This window comes from Phaseolus vulgaris, chromosome 11 (assembly GCF_000499845.2).
Source record: "Phaseolus vulgaris cultivar G19833 chromosome 11, P. vulgaris v2.0, whole genome shotgun sequence".
NCBI lineage: Eukaryota > Viridiplantae > Streptophyta > Magnoliopsida > Fabales > Fabaceae > Phaseolus > Phaseolus vulgaris.
In genome coordinates this window covers 23,445,036-23,454,202 of record NC_023749.2, presented here as the reverse complement: position 1 = coordinate 23,454,202, position 9,167 = coordinate 23,445,036, and the positions used below count along the sequence as shown (strand labels likewise).

At 44.4% G+C, this 9,167-nt stretch overlaps 1 long non-coding RNA gene across 2 annotated transcripts; it reads left to right on the top strand.

The window, feature by feature from the left end:
- Nucleotides 1–384: 384 nt before the first annotated feature.
- LOC137828163 (uncharacterized) lies at nt 385–4,226 on the top strand. Of its 2 annotated transcripts, none has more exons than XR_011083818.1 (2): nt 385–1,495; nt 3,715–4,226. It is a non-coding gene; the product is annotated as an uncharacterized lncRNA (long non-coding RNA). The 2 variants fall into 2 exon arrangements; XR_011083817.1 differs by having other exon boundaries at nt 385–2,182.
- Nucleotides 4,227–9,167: the final 4,941 nt, after the last annotated feature.

Genomic DNA, 9,167 nt, shown 5'->3' with positions numbered 1-9,167 from the left:
ACAGTGAATCCAGAGGTACGAATAGCAGATCTGGTTTAGGTTTCTCGGACTTTATTCTTGAAAATTTTCTCTGCGATTTGCATTGTTGTTCTTCATCTTCTGCATCATTTTTCTTCTTCGGCTTCATTTTGAATCGGTGTGCGAAGATTGATCAAAGAATAGTAACGGTGCAAAACGGAGGTTTGTGATTTCCGATGACCTAAATCGGAATCGCGCGCGGAGGAATTGTGAACGGAGGAATCGCAAACGACAATGGCGTTTTCCAATGAAATCAGTGAACGGAGAAGACGACCGGAGAAATCTGTTTGAATCACGATCGAGTTGGTCTGGTGAATTGAAAATCGAAGAATTAAAGCAGTGAAGAATGAATTGATTCATGTAAGTTCTTCTTCCGCTTTCACTTTCGATTCCGAAGATTTTTGGTTCTACCTTTTGCGTTCATTGTTCTTCGTATTGTGGAGCGATTTTGGAGAAGATTAATCGGAGAATAGGTGAACGGTGGGTTGCAATTTGTTCATTTTGAATCGGTGCGTGTTTCATTCAAATGATTTCTAGAATTAGAGTGAAATTTGGCATCTGCGTTGAACAGAGCAGTTTGGAGTGCAGAACCAAAATCAATTGAAGCTGGAGTTCGTATTGTTTAGTGAGAATTTTGGTTTTGCAACTACGTAAACAAGAACTGCAGATAAGTTGTTTGCTTAAATTCCTCTGTGGTTTAAATTTTGGCAGCAGCTGGAGTATGCATGTGTGTAGTGGAGGTTTATTTGCCTAATTGAATTAAAAAAAAAAAATTAGATTCATTCAATTTTTTTAATAAATTCTGGTGTTTCCCTTGATGTTTCTGGTATTGATGCAGCGGTGATTGGTTTCGAAATTGGTGTGCAGTTTCTCTTTTGATTAGTAAAATTTGGTGGTATAATTTTGTGCATTGAAACTGTTTGATGAATTGATCACGATGTTGTGATGTAGTATGATGACTTGAATTGTTTGCATCATTTGGTTCATAATTGGTGTTTACGATGCAATGCTTAATTGAGTAAAATTCCGGCGCATAATTGGTTGGTGTATTGATCCAGAGATTTAATTAAAATTGCCTCATTGAATGCAAGAAAAGTGAGATAGAGAAAGCAAAGTGCGGAAACTAAATTGGTTCAATTTTGTTGAAGCAAGAATTTTACTGGTGCAAGTCTTGATGCAGAATTTTCCGGTTTAGCTTGTGAAATTGGCAAAGTGAAGCTGTTGGTGAATTTTAAAATTGCAATTGACAATCGTAGGTCTTCATACTAGCTGTTCTGATTCAGATTTGATTGCTTGAAATTGTTGATCATTTTGGTGCAGATTTTAATTAAATAAAAAAAAGTATGTCTGCATTTGAATTCAATTTGTGAATTACAAATTGATTGAAGCTGATGCAGTGAATTGTGGGGTCCGTAAATTTGAAGAATTTGATGAGAAATGGTGTGCCGAAGGTGCAGGTGAATCAAGTACTACCAAGGTGTGCAATTAATTAATTAATTGAAGAAATTAAAGTAGAATCAGTGAAAGCAAATTGGAAATTGTTGAATTGGTGAAAGCGTGATTGTGGGTGCTTTTAACTAACCAAAAATTACTTATGTGTTGAGTAATTAGAAGTGTGTATTGGCAGCTACTGGAATTTGCAATCACACGGTGGGACCCATGCTTTAAAGTTAAATGCAATTTGTTGAATAATGAGGGAGCGTAAATTTTGGTGAGAAATTTGGCAATTGGAGTTCCTTAGCGCAGGACCCGCGAGAATTGAGTTCTTTAGACCAAGCTACATTGGGCAGCAACATTTTGGATTTCATGGTCTACTAAGAATTTTCATCATTCTTTGTTTTTCTTTTTGTAATCCAATTCTAGTGCCAATCTTTAGGTGCTTCTTTTGAGTGCTTATTTTCTTGAAAACCTTTAATTTCTTGCTTGTCTTGATTTTATGGATAATCTTTGTGTTTGTCATCTCTAATCTCCTTTGAGTTTCACTCTTCAAATTGAGCTTTTATTGCTTTTATTATTGACCTCTTGAAGTGGAATATACCTTGAATTTGTTCTTTGTGAGAATTGAGCTAACTTCTAGGTAGCATCCTAAGAGAAGGCAAAAGACTTTGCAAGGGGTACTCACCTTTGGAGGACAAACAAGTAAAGGCTTGGAGAGAAAACACTTGTGAGAAAAGAGAAGAGAACTTTGAAGATTATTTTTTAAAATTGTGTGATTTCAATTGTTTTGTAATTTGGCCATTATCTTTACTTTAGGTGTCTTGGAAGAGCCTTTGGTGTTCTTCCATCTCCTACAAGTTTTCTTTAATTTTCTTATTAGATACACGCTTTAGACGGTGAGTGTGTCTTGAAGGTTCACAAGTGCCAACAAGCCTCACCATTAGGAGTCGTCTAGTTTAAATTTTTGCAATTTAAATTCTTAGTTTTTAAAAACTTTCTTTTAGTTTCTTTCTTTAGAAAACTCTTTGTTTGTGTTGAAGAAGTTTTCATTGGAAGGAGATTTGTGAAGTGCATTGGGATAAGTTCTGGCTAGGAAAGACTTGGTACTTAAGAGTGTCCATTGTGACCCACCTCTCTTTCCTGGGAATTTACCTTGTGTGCTAAACTCACTTTCCTTCTTGTGAAAAATCTTTTAAATACAAAGCTTAATATGTCTATGTATACTTATCATCATAGTAGAAGAAAGATTTATAACCCTCATTATCAAAAAAAGGAAGGGATGCGTTTTGAGCCTAGAAGTTTATATTATTCTACCGAGCCTGAAGTATACATTCCTTACTTTGATGGAAATAAAAATGTTGAAGCATATTTAGAATGGGAAACAAAAGTTGATCAAATCTTTGAAAAACATCAATTGGATGAATTTAGAAAATTTTCCATGGCTACCCTAAGTTTTCAAGAATATGCTAGGTCTTGGTGGATACAAAGGGAAGCTGATGTTAGAATTGGTAGAAAATCAGAAATATTGAATTGGGATGAATTGAAGATGTGTATGAGAAGAAAGTTTGTTCCACCTTCATATGTGAAAAAGAAAAAGCTTAGAGAAGAAATGAAAGAGCTTGTAGAAAAAGGGAGAAATTTTATATACAGAGAAAAAGAATATGTTAGAAGAGAAAAGGAGTTTAGAGAAAAATTCCAAGCTCTTGTCAGAAAGAAAGAAGAGAATGAGAAAAAGGAAAGTACAAAAAACTCTTTTTTTCGAGTTGAATCAGATATCGATAACATTTTATCTTCTCTAGAAAACCCTTGTGAGGATGTGCTTGAAGAAAAATCTATGTTTGGAGCTGAACCAAATATAGATATAAATATTTCCTCCACAGAAAATACAGAAGAATGTTTGATTGAAAAGGAAGAAGAAGAGGAAACCCACAAAGAAGAAGAGTCTTTTATGACACCCCCTGAAAGCATGGTTGAGAAAGAATCCTTAAAGGGGGATTGCAATACTTTGAACTCTTCTTTTCAATTATATAATGCTCGTTCTTCTTCACAAAAATATCAAAAACAACACTATGTGATGTTGTTGCCTAGCTTGGGCAATAAACAACACAAAGTGAACAAAAATATTTTTGAAATGGGCCTTATGTTTTTCTTTAAAAATAATTTTAAAGAAAAGGGGACTTATTTTTGTTTAGTTTTCTTTTCTTTTAATTTTCTTCTAAAAAGGAAATTTATCTCATGTTTGTTTGATGTTTATTGCAGATTGACATTTGACCCAGGAGGAAACCATCAAATAAACCGAGGTTGCTGTCATTGAGCATGATTCAGATCTGAGGACAGATCCTTTTCAAGAGGGAGGGGATGATGGAAACCGTCCAGCCTCAAAACTTTCGGCCAAGAAGATAGACGAAGATCGAGCTTTAATGAAGAGTTTGTAAAGTCTTTTTCTTCTTCTTAGCCTTGTAAAAATTGTATAGAGTAGTTAGGAAGTTTTGGGCCTTGTATTTTGGGCCAAAGTAGAGAAAGATGTAAATAGAAAACAAAGTAATGTGTAAAATAGTAAAAGAGGGGTGCAAATAGAAATGTAGGCAAGGAAGACATGAGTCTCCACATGTCTTCTTCTTAATGGAGAGGATTTGCACCAATAAGGTGGTGACACTTGTCACACTCTCATTTGAGAGTTTTTGAGAGACTTTATCCTATAAATAGGAGTCTCTTATACATGTATTTCTTTAACTTGGAATTAGTAATGAAATGTTGCCTAATTTTGGCCATTCTACTTGTTCTTAAGTTCTCCCTAGGTTAGTCTCCTTCAAGACTTAGCCTAGACTCTTTCCTAGTGAGTTGGCCTCACCTCTCACTCTCACAAATTCCTACTCCACTTCAATCCATGGAAACTCCTCTTGAGTTTCTTTAATGCTTCCGCTCATCATATCTCCTTCATCATTCATCCAAAGAAGAAATTACAAAGATCATTACTAGAAGAAGATCGTTTTTCCATCAGCTCGTGTAGTCGCCAATTGTTAAATTGGCGTGTTCCGATCTCCAGCATATCAGAATCGGCGATCACCAGGTTAAAGATGAAGTCGCCAGATGAAGGAGATCGCCAGAGCAAGCACGTCGGAGATCGCCAGAGCAAGCACATCGCCAAAGATGAAGGAGAAGCAGATTATGAAGGCGGCCGGCGAGACCACGGGGAAGGTGTATGAAGACCCCTAACTCGCCAGTTCCAGTAGAGATCGCACTCCCAAGTTAGCTATGCACTGGGCAGTACCATGCGTAAGTAACTTAGCCAAAATAAGAGTAGAAGCAGCGCCAAGTCAAGGAGGCTCCAGATGATGGCACGTGTACGACTGGATGCGAGCCACGTGTCCAGGTCTGTAACTGCCAAGAGAGAGAAAACAGCCAGGTATATAAGAGTTCTTAACAAACTTTCTAAGGTACGCACGTTCAGTTCATACTCTTTACGCTTGCGAGTGATAGAGCTGACTGTGAGAGAGGATTTGCACGGTTCTTGTTCTCTTAGTATTTGGTGATACCGTCACTGACTTGAGCGTTGGAGTGCGATCGGCCGCAGTGGCGCCGCTCTGTCTCTTTGCAGGTTCTTGAGGTGGATCTCGAAGAGGAACGGAGGTTCGAAGCGGTGCACACGTCGATCCTTTGACGAGGCAGTTTCCAGCGTTCTGGTCAACGGGCAGGATCATCAGGCGCCCACCGTGGGGCCGTGTAAAACTTGCTCCCATCCACAGCGTGAGTTCTTGGAAGTTTTCGAAGTTTTCTGCGTGGTTGTGTGCTGGTGCAACCATCGTTCGCGGTTTGTTTGAGTTTCGTTCGGTGAATTTGCGTTTTGTACCGTTCGTTTTGCTTTTCGATCGGTGGAGTGAGGTTTCCTGCTGCTTACGCGTAATCTGTGTGGTGGAAGTTCGAGTTCTTTCGTTTGTTTGGTTGTTCGCGAGAAGCGGTGGTTCCTGGTAAAGTTTTGGTTTTCTTTGAAGGCTTACGGTGTTCTTGAGTTTTCTTGCGCAGTTTCGCACTATTTTCTCCGGTTGATCGCTGATTCGATCGTGGTTGAAGTATTGTTCGCTGCATTCCTGTGATTCGCTGAAGTTCATGAGAAAAATGAGAAGCAATCGTTCAAGCCCCGTGGCGCCTGTCGCTGCTGAAGGCGACGCGGCCATGACCATGGCGCAGATGGCAGAGATGATGCGCTCGTTGCAGGCAACTGTGGAAGCCTCACGCGTAGAGCAGGCGAGAATACATGAGGACCTGGTTGCCTCTCGCGCCAGGAACGAGGAGCTTAGCAAGGTGACTGAGGAGCTGCGTCAAGCTCTTCGCGAGCAGCAAGGACGTTCTTCTGCTGAAGAGGTGGCGCCGTCGACGCCACCTCGTGTTTTCCCAATGCCTTTTGTTCAGGCGATTACTGACACGCCTATTCCCACGAGCGTGGTTCCGGTTAAGGCTGTCTTTACCGGCGTGGAGGATCCAGAGGCTCATCTAACCACGTTCCATACGCAGATGATGCTGTCGGGAGGGTCAGACGCCGTCTACTGCAAGATGTTCGTGAGTACGCTCCAGGGAACGGCGATGGAGTGGTTTGTGAGCCTGCCTAACGGCCACATAACCAATTTTCAACAGTTCTCGAAGATCTTTGTCGAGCAGTACATCGTGAATAAGGCACCGCCCAGGGTGTCTTATGATCTGTTTGATATAAGGCAGTACCATGGGGAGTCCCTCAGAGACTACCTAAATCGCTTTGGAGCGCAGATGGTCAGATCGCCGACCAAGGATGAGGAAATGCTGGTCTATGCCTTCAAGAAGGGCGTGCAGCCGGGACCATTCTGCGAGGCCTTGATCAGGGCTCACCCAGCGACGTTTGCTGAAGTCAGGCGACTTGCGGTGGCTCACATCGCCGACGAGAGTGAAGTCGCCGAGAAGAGAGGCAGCGTGGCTCCCGCCAGGCCACGCGCCCAGACCAGGATCCAGCCGCAAAGGGTGCTGGAAACGGCGGCGGCGACCAGGAAGGACCAGAGGACTCGCCATCCTTACGACAGGAGAAACAAGGGAAGAAGCCAAGCACGCCAGCAACCAGCACGCCGGGAATACAATCACCCGCCTAAGCACAAATTTGTCATGGGACTAGCGGACCTGATCGCCATTCCTAACATATCTGCTAGGTTGAAAGCGCCTGAGAAGGTGGGCGACAAGGTGCTGGGGTCAAAGCCGGACGCCTGGTGTGAGTTCCACCAGTGTTTTGGCCACACTTTGGACTCGTGTTTGTCTTTGGGATATCAGCTCGACGATCTGGTTAAGAGCGGGTTCCTAAATGACTATCTGCTGGACAGGAGGACGGGGGGAGCGTCGAGTTCCCAGCCAGCAGGTGGAGAAGCCCAGCAACACGAGATGCCTATCCACGGGGAGATCCACACCATTGCAGGGGGCTTCTCAGGTGGTGGATGCACCGCATCGCAGAGGAAGAAGTACGCGCGATCGGTGATGACAGTGGATATGTTTGAAGATCACTCGCCGGAAGTGGACATTACGTTCACCAAGCAGGATCTTCGGGACGTTGTGCCCCATGACAACGATCCCATAGTTATTTCGTTGGTTACAGTGGGAAGGAAGGTCCACAGAGTTCTGGTGGACCAAGGAAGCTCGGCAGACGTGATGTTCTGGCCGACTTTCACGCAGCTGGAGTTGCCCCTTGACCAGCTAAGGTCCTATGGAGGGTGCCTATATGGGTTTCGCTGGTGACCAGGTGGAGGTTAGGGGGTACATTGAGCTGAGAACCACGTTTACAGATGAGGTTGGTTCGAGGACGGAGAAAATCAAGTACCTCATCGTAAACGCTCCTTCAGTGTATAACATCCTGTTGGGGAGGCCCACGCTTAACAGGATAGGCGCCATTCCGCCGACTCGGCACATGAAGGTAAAGTTGCCGTCCATGGAAGGGGTGGTGATCACGATCAAGTCTGATCAGAAAGAAACGAAAAGGTGCTATGAGAATAGCCTAAAAAACAAAAGATCAGTGAGTTATGTAACAACCACCCCACCTCCCGGTGTGAAGCCCAGATCGACGGTAACAGAGGAGGCCGCCGGAAGAGACGTGGAGATGGTGGATGTTGAGCTGGGGGAGAGGAATGCTAGTCTGGAGGGGGAAGAGACGCGGAATCGCCCTGAGGAAGCGAGAGAACAGGGAATCGCCAGGGCGGTGATCGCCAGAGAGTCCAGACCAAAACCTGTCGAGCAGTGGCTCGAGAAAGAGATCGGGGGAAAAATCTTCAAGTTGGGAAGATCTTTGGAGGTCGAGCTCCAGGACCAGATCGCCAAGGTGATTGAGCGGCATCTGGACGCGTTTGCATGGTCCGCTTCGGACATGCCCGGGATTGATCCCGACTTCTTGTGCCATCATCTGGTGATGGACAATTTGGTGAGACCGGTGCGACAAAGGAGAAGAAAGTTCAACGAGGAGAGGAGACAGGCGATCAGGGACGAAACACAGAAACTCCTCGCTGCAGGCCACATCAGGGAAGTCCAGTACCCTGAATGGTTGGCAAATGTCGTGCTGGTGAAGAAGAGTAACGGGAAATGGCGCATGTGCGTCGATTTCACCGACCTGAACAAAGCTTGCCCAAAGGATTCGTATCCTTTACCAAGCATTGATGCCCTGGTTGATAGTGCTGCAGGGTGCAAGTTGCTGAGTTTCCTGGATGCCTTTTCGGGATACAATCAGATCAAGATGCATCCCATGGATGAAGAGAAAACAGCCTTCATGACGGAGAAATCGTGTTACTGCTATAAGGTGATGCCGTTTGGGCTGAAGAACGCGGGGGCCACGTACCAGAGGCTGATGGATCGAGTACTTGCACCGATGCTGGGAAGGAACGTGCAAGCTTACGTCGATGACATGGTCGTGACCTCGCAGGAAAAAAGCAAGCACGTTGCAGACTTGTAAGAGTTGTTCGCGACGATCGCCAAGTTCAAGTTAAAGCTCAATCCGGAGAAATGCATTTTCGGCGTGGGGGCTGGAAAGTTTTTGGGGTTCCTCTTAACTGAAAGAGGAATAGAAGCCAACCCAGACAAGTGTGCCGCCATCTTGGCGATGAGGAGCCCAGCTACGGTGAAAGAAGTCCAGCAGCTAACAGGTCGGATGGCAGCCCTATCTCGCTTCGTGTCAGCTAGCGGAGAGAAGGGGCATCCCTATTTTCAATGTCTGCGGCGCAATAATAAGTTTGTTTGGACGAAAGAGTGCGAGGAAGCTTTCGTCAAACTGAAGGAGTATCTGGCGAGCCCGCCGGTTCTATGCAAACCGCTGGTGGGAATCCCTCTCAGGTTGTATTTTGCTGTAACTGAGAGAGCGGTAAGTGCGGTGCTCGCCCAGGATCAAGATCAGGTTCAGAAGCCTATCTATTTTGTGAGCAAGGTGTTGCAGGGCCCCGAAACGAGATATCAGGCCCTGGAGAAGGCTGCGCTGGCTGTGGTGTTTTCGGCGAGGAGGTTGCGCCACTACTTCCATAGTTTCACAATACTGGTGATGACTGACCTGCCCATCCAGAAGGTCTTGAAGAAACCCGACGTTGCGGAAAGGATGGTGAAGTGGGCGGTAGAGTTGTCCGAGTTTGATATTAAATATGAGCCCCGAGGCCCGATCAAGGGGCAAATCAGAGGCGACGCGGGTTGACGGAGACGATTTCCATTGGGTACTTTCGGTGGATGGA